Here is an 11,262-nt window from a genome sequence, read left to right as displayed (position 1 = left end):
TTGTGCCCAGGCAACGGCATCTGTGGTGGGCATGGTGAAGGCGAAGCATTGGACGATATATAAGATGGTTTATTCGTTGCTGGTTGCTATGCCCCGGTGACTGAAAAGACCATTGGAATAAGATTATTTTCTCCTGAAGAACCTTGATGCTATCCGTGTATATATAGTTATGCTGGTTCACTACTTCAGATTGCCAAGCTGCACTAGTTTTCCTTGATGATTGTTATTTATTTATTTATTTATTTTCTTCTCATTCATGTAAGTATTACTAGCTCTTCCTGTGATTGGTACACAGTAACTGTATACACATGTTCTTCTCATTCTTTTTCTTTGCTACACATGTTCGATTCACACAGATTGGAAGAGAATAGTATATATTCCCTTCGTTCTATATTACTTGTCGCTGATTTAGTACAAAATCAGTGACGAGTAATATGGAACGGAGGGAGTATTTCTAAACGCAATGCTACTTCACACAGATTGATTTTCATGACATTTGATTCGCTACCTGCATGCAAGAAATCCGCTGTACATGTACAACAATGGTAAAAAAAATCTACTATATGTAAAGACGGTAAAAAAGAATAAAGAGAAATAAAAAATGGGGGCATTCCGAGAATTGAACTCGGGACCTCTCGCACCCTAAGCGAGAATCATACCACTAGACCAAATGCCCTTAGATGTTTATTTTTCCTAACGATCCCTCTTGATCCTACTCTAATTTTGTTTTCCCTTTTTGGATGGATCGGCTCGCTCGTCACGCAGGAGCTTAAACAAGTGGAGTAACAACTAGCGGCTGTTGTTGATTAATCAAGTAGCGATCTGAATCTGAGATTAAGCCACACCCACATCGATCCATCTCTGCCGTCAAGCAGCAGCTAGCTAGCTGCATGAGTCGATCCATCAGCATTGCTTGATTGATCTGGCATCCATGGACGACCGATCCTGATTTTGAGCCAGACTGTGCAGCGCACGTCCCGGCCGTCGTCCAATCATCAACCCATCTGTATGTTATCTGCACACCTGAACTGAACTTCATCTTGCTGCTTCTGAAGCTGAGTTGAGCTGAAGCTAAATTGTATGCGCAGAAGAAGAGATCAACGAGAGCTACACGGTTTCACGTACGATGAGCAGCAGGGCTAGGGACGAGGGGCTGCACGCACGATGAGCAGCATGGCTTAGCTTGTCTTTGTCAGTTTGTTATACTGCCTCAACTCTGAAATTTTTCAATAAGGGCCTCAACTCTGAAAAGAACCGATGCTTCAAAATTTTGATCAAAGGAAGCCATGGAGAGAGGGAGCTCTGATGGAGGCTTACAGGATGGGATGTGTTGCAGGAAGACTGAAAACTATAGGGTGTGGTGCTCGGTGGCGGCTGCGAGGGTTTGTAATGGAGACCGACAGTGCACGACGATGGATATAACAACCCAAGTACACAACAACACTGGCAGCCAGGAAACACGAAGGGTCGGATTTATTAGATGAATTTAAACGAGTCAAATAAAGCAGCCATTCAGTGACAAATATTGGTCATTTTTTGTCTCTAGGACACAATATCACAGGCGGGTCATTTTTAGACTGCTCTGTAATGAGAATTCTGCCAAGCCACAAATTTTGTATCATTGATGCGCCTGAGTCGGACGGTCAGTGATAATGCTCATCACTAACGCGTGGTCAGTGGCCCATCAATGATGAGTGGTCAGAGCTTTCGAATCTATAGTAGTGAGAAGTTGTGTCGGCTTGGTATCTTGAAAGTGCTCATTCACGGGCAACAATGCAATATGAGAGTTAGTGCAATAGGACAACAACGCAACATTCACGGGCTCAACACGGGGCTTTCACATTGTCACTCTGAGTTGGCAAGGGTTGATTGGATTAAGGGGGGAGATTGGGCCCCACCCACCTGAAAATCAGAGGGGCGGGTTTAATTAAATGAAAGCAGCCCGTAAAAGCATGTAAACAGCCGTGTGTTTAGCATTTTTGGGATTTGAGCCTGTTCCTTCCAGCGATGTGGTTTTTGTTCAAGTATTTCTTTACTAGTTTGGTACAAAATTAGTGTATTTATGGGCCTCACCGATAGGAGCAAGGCTTGTGTCCGGCCCATTCATTTGGATGGCTTGATGGGCTTTGAAGGATGGCATTGCGAAGCGTGAAGCTTAACATCATGGGGAAATCATCAGCACGGTATGACATGTCTCGCTCCCGTGATATCGGGAGCGATATCGGAGGAACGTCATGCGCTATCGCGCCCAATTTGGTAGGTTTAAATGGACGCCAAATTTATAGATGGGCACAATTGAAGTCGGGTCAAAGATTTGCTAGATATTCGATCGCGTTCACAAGTACTAAATAAGGCAATCTTCTTCGTACCTGTCACAGTAAACTCTTACCAAATCACGGTAACCCCTCCACTATAAATCCACCCCTCCTCCCTCACCGAAACCAGCAACTTTCTTTTCCTTCGCTGGTTTTATCCTCTTGCCAGCAATGCCTCGCAAAGTGACCCTCCAGTACATCCCCCATGACTCGACCCGGCGTGATAGATTCAAGAAGCGCCTCAAGGGCCTGATGAAGAAGGCGGATGAACTAGCCATCCTGTGCGATGCCAAGACCTGCGTACTGGTGTACGAAGAGGGCAAGGCGGCGCCAGAGGTGTTCCCTTCCCACGCCGAGGCAATGGATATCCTGAATCAATTCAAAAGCCTGCCAGAGCTCGAGCCGTGCAAGGAGGCGATGAACCAGGAGAGCTTCATCACCAAGCGCATTGAGAAGCTCCAGGACCAGGTCGACAAGACGCGCCACGAGTGCGAGGACAGCGAGATCAGGTACCTCCTTTACAAAATCATGCATGGTGACCCCTCGGTCCTCGTTGGCCTCAACATCGAGCAACTCACCAAAGTTGGCTACAAAGTGGGCGTGCTTCTCAAGAGCATCACCGAACGCATGGCAAAAATCCATTCCCAGGCGCCACCGCCAGCTTCATGTGTCACCACCCGCAACATAGACATGGGGTCTCCCGGTGTTGTATCCGGCACCACCTCAGTAGCAGGAGTGCTGACTTGACATGGTGAGCTTCGGAGGGTGCCTTGACACCCTGGTCTAGAGTGGCTACCCCGGCACCAGCTTCTCTTGCAGCGATATGATGATGAAGATGCAGTTCTTTGATATGGGGTTCGGTTCGATTCGTTTCGCTCCCATGTACCAGGAGGCCAGCTACATGCGCCGATCTCATCTTTTTTTATTTGGCTTTGGTGGTTAGTATGAGACATCCAGTTAATTTCTTGAAATTGTTTTATCCGTCTATGTGCGTCGTTGTAATCATCGTGTTCTTTGAGCCAAATCATATTTAATTCCGATGTAATCATTGAAATTGTTATTCAGTTGATCTCTTCCCTAGGTTGTTTGTTTGATCTCTATTGTTTAGTTGGTCGTAAATCTTGAGTTGCACCTATTTTTTGTGTCAGCGCCATGTTTTCTTAGGCATAGTTGCACCAGCTACGTGCTAGACAATTGATTGACTGCTGAACCTTGGTCATGTGTTGGGAGATCTAACGTTGGGGCCTTTAGTTTCATGCTATTTTTGGTGTATGCTTTTTTGTGATAGGAACAAGTCGAAGATTTGTTCTCCTAGAGCAAGCTAAATGTGATGGATGACTAATTTTTGCCTGGATAGATATTTGTGAATTAATTATCTTTTGTGACTTAATTACATGGTGACAGCTCGCCAAACGCAAACATCAGAAATAGCGATGATCCACATTGTGCTCTTGTTAGTTGTAGTCATGTTCTCTATTCTTCAGACCATCCTCTGTTGTTCTCTCCTTAGTTGGAGTCATGTTCTCTGTTATTCAGACCAACCTTCATTCTAGAGTCGCACAGGAGGACAACATTTGCTGGTCAAGACGATATCATGGCTGATCCAAGGTGACAAGGAGACATGCACTAGTAGAAAAAGGGCCTTTAGTCCCGGTTCTGAAACCGGGACTAAAATGTCGGTACTAATGCCTCTCTCTTTAGTCCCGATTCAATCCAGAACCGGGACTAAAGGGCGCGGCCACGTGGAGCACCACCTTTAGTCCCGGTTGGTAACACCAACCGGGAATAAAGGAAATTTTATGATTTTTTTTGAAATTTTTTTTATTTTCAAATTTCTGAATTATTTTAACCTCTAGTCTGTAATCACCACCCCTCATCACTTCTCAATTTATCCTCTAATCACCCCTCATCATTCCAAATCATCTAACTTCCCGAACGGTCACCCATCCTCCCACTCCCCCAGCCTGAGCACGCTTAACTTCCGAGTTCTATTCTCCCTCGTTCCAAGTCTGCACTTGTTGTTTTCCTAACAATACTAAGATGTCAATCCTATTAACCTTCAGGAATTTTGCTTCAGCATGAAGTGACACATTTCATAGTTTTATTTTGAAACTATTGTTTTAAAAAACAATAATTATTTAGTAACACTAATATTTCTTGAATAATTAGTTTGACCATTGTTTGACCACAGTTTGACCACATTTGACCAAAATTGAAATAATTGAAATAATTATTTAGTAACACTAGTATTCTAGAATAATTAGTTTGACCATTGTTTGACCACAGTTTGCCCACTGTTTGAATTTTTTTCGATTTTTTCACTCTAGATCTTAAAAGCCCCGTAACTTTTTTCTATTAGATTTTTGAGGATTTTGAAAATGTTTAACGGGGTTCCCCCTGTAAAATTTGGATGTAACTTTTTGAGTAGATGATTTTTCATATAAAAAACTTTTTCATCCGAGTTAGTATCCAAAAGTTATGCCCATTTTTACAAATTTTAGAGAGATTTTGCAAATAAAGTCAAAATTCACATTTGCAAATTTTCCCAACAACTAGACCACATATCACATGGGAAACTTATTTTCTTTTATTTTTTTGACATTCCCATCATTTTCTTTTATTTTTTTAAAACTGAAAAGGCGATCCAAGGGGGGGGGGGGGTTATAGTTTGAAAATGGGACCTTTAGTACCGGTTCGTGGCACGAACCGGGACTAAAGGTCTCATCCCCATTAGTCCCGGTTCGTGCCTCAAACCGGGACTAAAGGTCTAATCTTTAGTTCAGGTTTGTGGCACGAACCGGGACCAATGGTTGTGGGCCAGGAGCGAGGCCCATTGGTCCCGGTTCATCCCACCAACCGGGACCAAAAGGTCTAGATGAACCGGGACCAATGGCCCACGTGGCCCGGCCGGCCCCCTGGGCTCACGAACCGGGACCAATACCCCCATTGGTCCCGGTTCTGGACTGAACCGGGACTAATGGGGTTACCCGGCCTGGTGAAGGAAATATGCCCTAGAGGCAATAATAAAGTTATTATTTATTTCCTTATTTCATGATAAATGTTTATTATTCATGCTAGAATTGTATTAACCGGAAACATAATACATGTGTGAATACATAGACAAACAGAGTGTCACTAGTATGCCTCTACTTGACTAGCTCGTTAATCAAAGATGGTTATGTTTCCTAACCATGAACAAAGTGTTGTTATTTGATTAACGAGGTCACATCATTAGTTGAATGATCTGATTGACATGACCCATTCCATTAGCTTAGCACCCGATCGTTTAGTATGTTGTTATTGCTTCCTTCATGACTTATACATGTTCCTATGACTATGAGATTATGCAACTCCCGTTTGCCGAAGGAACACTTTGGGTGCTACCAAACGTCACAACGTAACTGGGTGATTATAAAGGAGCATTACAGGTGTCTCCAAAGGTAGATGTTGGGTTGGCGTATTTCGAGATTAGGATTTGTCACTCCGATTGTCGGAGAGGTATCTCTGGGCCCTCTCGGTAATACACATCACATAAGCCTTGCAAGCATTACAACTAATATGTTAGTTGTGAGATGATGTATTACGGAACGAGTAAAAGAGACTTGCCGGTAACGAGATTGAACTAGGTATTGGATACCGACGATCGAATCTCAGGCAAGTAGCATACCGATGACAAAGGGAACAACGTATGTTGTTATGCGGTCTGACCGATAAAGATCTTCGTAGAATATGTAGGAGCCACTATGGGCATCCAGGTCCCGCTATTGGTTATTGATCGGAGACGTGTCTCGGTCATGTCTACATTGTTCTCGAACCCGTAGGGTCCGCACGCTTAAGGTTACGATGACAGTTACATTATGAGTTTATGCATTTTGATGTACCGAAGGTTGTTCGGAGTCCCGGATGTGATCACGGACATGATGAGGAGTCTCGAATGGTCGAGACGTAAAGATTGATATATTGGAAGCCTATGTTTGGACATCGGAAGTGTTCCGGGTGAAATCAGGATTTTACTGGGTTACCGGAACCCCCCGGGAGCCATATGGGCCTTCATGGGCCTTAGTGGAAAGGAGAAAGGGGCAGCCCAAGGTGGCTGCGCCACTTCCCCCTCCCCTAGTCCTAGGAGAAGGTGGCCGCCCCCTCTCTCTCTCTTTCCCCCCCTTGTGGAATCCTAGTTGGAATAGGACTTGGGGGGGGGGGGGGGAGTCCTACTCCCGGAAGGAGTAGGACTCCTCCTGCGCCTCTCTCCCTGGCCGGCGCCCCTCTCCCCCCTTGGCTCCTTTATATACTGAGGTAGAGGCACCCTAGAACACACAAGTTGATCCACGTGATCTATTCCTTAGCCGTGTGCGGTGCCCCCTGCCACCATATACCTCGATAATACTGTAGCAGTGTTTAGGCGAAGCCCTGCTACTGTAGTACATCAAGATCGTCACCACGCCGTCGTGCTGACGGAACTCTACCCCGACACTTTGCTGGATCGGAGTCCGGGGATCGTCATCGAGCTGAACGTGTGCTCGAACTCGGAGGTGCCGTAGTTTCGGTACTTGATCGGTTGGATCGTGAAGACGTACGACTACTTCCTCTACGTCGTGTCATCGCTTCCGCAGTCGGTCTCCGTTGGGTACGTAGACAACACTCTCCCCCTCGTTGCTATGCATCACATGATCTTGCGTGTGCGTAGGAAAATTTTGAAATTACTACGAAACCCAACACCTGGACCAAAGCCCCCTTTTCTACTAGTGATGGTGGCCTCTCGCTCGCCTTCATGCAATCATGCTGGTGGTAGCCGAAATCTTGACTCGTTGTCGGCGCCATCCTGTGGCTTCCCTGAGGCTCTCATAGCATCTATGGCTAGGAGTTTCTCTGCACCTCTCCTTCCCATCAGTCCTCATCGTCCCACTTACCTGACCTCCTTGAGCATGTTAGTATGAGATTATGAGCTATTCCCATGATGTGTTGTGGTGTGAACAAGGTTATTTTCTCTCTCAAGATTTTCGAAATAGACCGATTACCGTATTTCCACTACTTCCCGAGAAAATTTGTTACCTGCTAATTTGACTGAAATTGAACATGAAAAAGGGTCAAATAACATCCATATGTTACTTCTAACTTGTAGCATCCCATTGTGCAGGGGCGGACCCAGAGAGGAAATGATCAGGTGTCCTAGCATATAATCACCCATAAATTCCATTTGAAGATGGGGTGTCACACACTAAACTTTGCAAGGAACTTACAAAAAAAAAAGTTTTGCACCCGGTGTCCTGTGCACCCGGGTAGTTAAACATGGGTACGCCCCTGCCATTGTGTGGTGTTATCAATCCTTCGTGTGTGTGTGTGTGTGTGTGTGTGTGTGTGTCATGGTGTTATTATCGAATCCCGTCCACCTCATGTTTTTGCGTGCTCTCCCTCTCTCTCGTATGGGTCCTTATGGTTTTAAAAAAGCAAAAAAGGAACTTACAAAGAAAAAGTTTTGCACCGGGTAGTTAAACATGGGTACGCCCCTCCCTTTGTGTGGTGTTATCAATCCTTCGTGTGTGTGTGTGTCATGGTGTTGTTATCGAATCCCGTCCCCCTTGTGTTTTTGCGCTGGTCTCACCCCCCCCCCCCCCCCCCCTCATATGGGTCCTTCGTGGTTTAAGAAAAAAAAGGAAAAAGTAGGTACATAACAGAATTTGAACCAGTGACCTGTGTGAAGAGGCGAGGTACACTGACAGCGTGGCCAGGCGCATTTTATGTTGCTAATAGGGCAAAAACTTCGAAGACTTTTCGGAAAGCAGCCCTTCCGTCCCTACCGACAGAAAAGAAGGGCACCCAAAAACAATCGGTGGTACATAGCAGTTCCATATTAAGGTGGAAAGCCGAGTTTGAACCAAGTAGAACGTCAAATGTGATAGACTCACTCAACCGGCACTATATAAGATTATTTGATGCTCTTTTTCCACCAGCCTCGTCTCTTTGTAGAGAAGGGTATATATATCTCCGAATGCAATGTTGTTTGACGGATATTAATTTTCATGGCATCTGATTGGCTTAGCTATACGAACAAATTCTACTACTATATACATGTACAAAAGGAAAAAAAATCTACCATATGTAAAAAAGGTTAAAAAAAGAGAAAATAATAGGGGCATTCCGAGAATTGAACTCGGGACCTCTCGCACCCTAAGCGAGAATCATACCACTAGACCAAATGCCCTCTGATGCTAAATTTTCCGAAAGAAATTATTTAGAGACGTGCGAGGGTCAATAATCTGGATCGAGTCAGCCCGCATCCACCAACAAGCGCTAACTCGATCGATGAACTGAGGTACACACATGGTCTCATCGATCCCATCAACTACGGCCGGTGCGAGATGCCGATCGATGAATCGATCCACCAATGGCAGATAGCATCCAGGACGAGGACGAGTTTGTTTTGGGATGCATGGATCGGCTCGCGCGTCACGCAGGAGCTTAAACAACTGGATAAGTTGTGATTAATCAAGTACAGTAGCGATTTGAATCTGGGACGGCGTACGTTCAGTTCATCTCTTCCCTAGGTTGTTTGTTTGATTTCTGCTATTTAGTTGGTTGTAAATCTTGAGTTGCACCTTTTTTTTCTTGTGTCAGCAGACTTGGCACCATGTTTTCTTGGGCATAGTTGCACCAGCTATGTGTTAGACAATTGTTCGATTGCTGATATAATTGAAAAAAGAACCTTAGTCGTGTGTTGGGAGATCAAAGGTTGGGGCCTTTAATTTCATGTTATTTTTGGTGTACGCTTTTTTGGGATAGAAACGAGTTGAAGATCCGTTCTCCTAGAGCCAGCTAAATGTGATGGATGGTTAATATTTGCCTACATAAATATTTGTAAATTAATCTCCTTTTGTGACTTACTTACATGGTGACAACTCACCACACGCAAATATCAGAAAATAGTGATGTTCTACATTGTGCTCTCCTTAGTTGTAGTCATGTTCTCTATTCTTTAGATCGCTCTTCTTTGTGCTCTCCTTCGTTGGAGTCATGTTCTCTGTTCTTCATACCATCCTTCATTCATCAGACGCACAAGAGGACAACATTTGCTCATCAAGATGACATCGTGGCCGATCCAAGGTGACAAACAGACATGGTGGCCTCACTCACCTTCATGCTGGTGATAGCCGAAATCTTGACTCGTTGTCGGCGCCATCTAGTGGCTTCCCCGAGGCTCTCGGAGCGCCTATGGCCAGGAGTTTCTCTCCACCTCTCCTTCCCATCAGTCCTCATCGTCCCACTTGTTGGAAATATGCCCTAGAGGCAATAATAAAATGGTTATTATTATATTTCTTTGTTCATGATAATTGTCTACTGTTCATGCTATAATTGTGTTATCCGGAAATCGTAATGCATGTGTGAATACATAAACCACAACACGTCCCTAGTAAGCCTCTAGTTGACTAGCTCGTTGATCAAAAGATAGTCATGGTTTCCTGACTATGGACATTGGATGTCATTGATAACGGGATCACATCATTAGGAGAATGATGTGATGGACAAGACCCAATCCTAAGCATAGCTCAAAGATCGTGTAGTTCGTTTGCTATAGCTTTTCCGAATGTCAAGTATCATTTCCTTAGACCATGGGATTGTGCAACTCCCAGATACCGTAGGAGTGCTTTGGGTGTGCCAAACGTCACAACGTAACTGGGTGACTATAAAGGTACACTACAGGTATCTCCGAAAGTGTCTGTTGGGTTGGCCTGAATCGAGACTGGGATTTGTCACTCCGTATGATGGAGAGGTATCTCTGGGCTCACTCGGTAATGCATCATCATAATGAGCTCAATGTGACCAAGTGGTTGATCACGGGATCATGCATTACGGTACGAGTAAAGTGACTTGCCGGTAACGAGATTGAACGAGGTATTGGGATACCGACGTGAAGGAAATATGCCCTAGAGGCAATAATAAAGTTATTATTTATTTCCTTATAATCATGATAAATGTTTATTATTCATGCTAGAATTGTATTAACCGGAAACATAATACATGTGTGAATACATAGACAAACAAAGTGTCACTAGTATGCCTCTACTTGACTAGCTCGTTAATCAAAGATGGTTATGTTTCCTGACCATGAACAATGAGTTGTTATTTGATTAACGAGGTCACATCATTAGTTGAATGATCTGATTGACATGACCCATTCCATTAGCTTAGCACCTGATCGTTTAGTATGTTGCTATTGCTTTTTCATGACATATACATGTTCCTATGACTATGAGATTATGCAACTCCCGTTTGCCGGAGGAACACTTTGGGTGTTACCAAACGTCACAACGTAACTGGGTGATTATAAAGGAGCATTACAGGTGTCTCCAAAGGTAGATGTTGGGTTGGCGTATTTCGAGATTAGGATTTGTCACTCCGATTGTCGGAGAGGTATCTCTGGGCCCTCTTGGTAATACACATCACATAAGCCTTGCAAACATTACAACTAATATGGTAGTTGTGAGATGATGTATTACGGAACGAGTAAAGAGACTTGCCGGTAACGAGATTGAACTAGGTGTTGGATACCGACGATCGAATCTCGGGCAAGTAACATACTGATGACAAAGGGAACAACGTATGTTGTTATGCGGTCTGACCGATAAAGATCTTCATAGAATATGTGGGAGCCAATATGGGCATCCAGGTCCCGCTATTGGTTATTGACTGGAGACATGTCTCGGTCATGTCTACATTGTTCTCGAACCCATAGGGTCCGCACGCTTAAGGTTACGATGACAGTTATATTATGAGTTTATGCATTTTGATGTACCGAAGGTTGTTCGGAGTCTCGGATGTGATCACGGACATGACGAGGAGTCTCGAAATGGTCGAGACGTAAAGATTGATATATTGGAAGCCTATGTTTGGATATCGGAAGTGTTCCGGGTGAAATCGGGATTTTACCGGGTTACCGGGAGGTTACCGGAAC

The 11,262-nt window shown here is 44.4% G+C and overlaps 2 non-coding genes and 1 pseudogene across 2 annotated transcripts; 1 reads left to right on the top strand and 2 right to left on the bottom strand.

Annotated features, from left to right (window-relative positions):
• Positions 1–604: 604 nt before the first annotated feature.
• On the bottom strand, positions 605–676 carry TRNAP-AGG (transfer RNA proline (anticodon AGG)). Its single transcript has one exon. It is a non-coding gene; the product is annotated as a tRNA-Pro (tRNA).
• Positions 677–2,479: 1,803 nt separating this feature from the next.
• On the top strand, positions 2,480–3,927 carry LOC125519586 (agamous-like MADS-box protein AGL80; annotated as a pseudogene).
• A 4,515-nt stretch (positions 3,928–8,442) lies between these two features.
• On the bottom strand, positions 8,443–8,514 carry TRNAP-AGG (transfer RNA proline (anticodon AGG)). Its single transcript has one exon. It is a non-coding gene; the product is annotated as a tRNA-Pro (tRNA).
• Between the last annotated feature and the right edge of the window lie 2,748 nt (positions 8,515–11,262).

The sequence above is a fragment of the Triticum urartu genome, chromosome 7A (genome assembly GCF_056163025.1).
Source record: "Triticum urartu cultivar PI428250 chromosome 7A, HENAU_Tu73, whole genome shotgun sequence".
Taxonomy (NCBI): domain Eukaryota; kingdom Viridiplantae; phylum Streptophyta; class Magnoliopsida; order Poales; family Poaceae; genus Triticum; species Triticum urartu.
The sequence above is the reverse complement of the archived record's forward strand: the minus strand, read 5'-3'. Positions and strand labels throughout refer to the sequence as shown.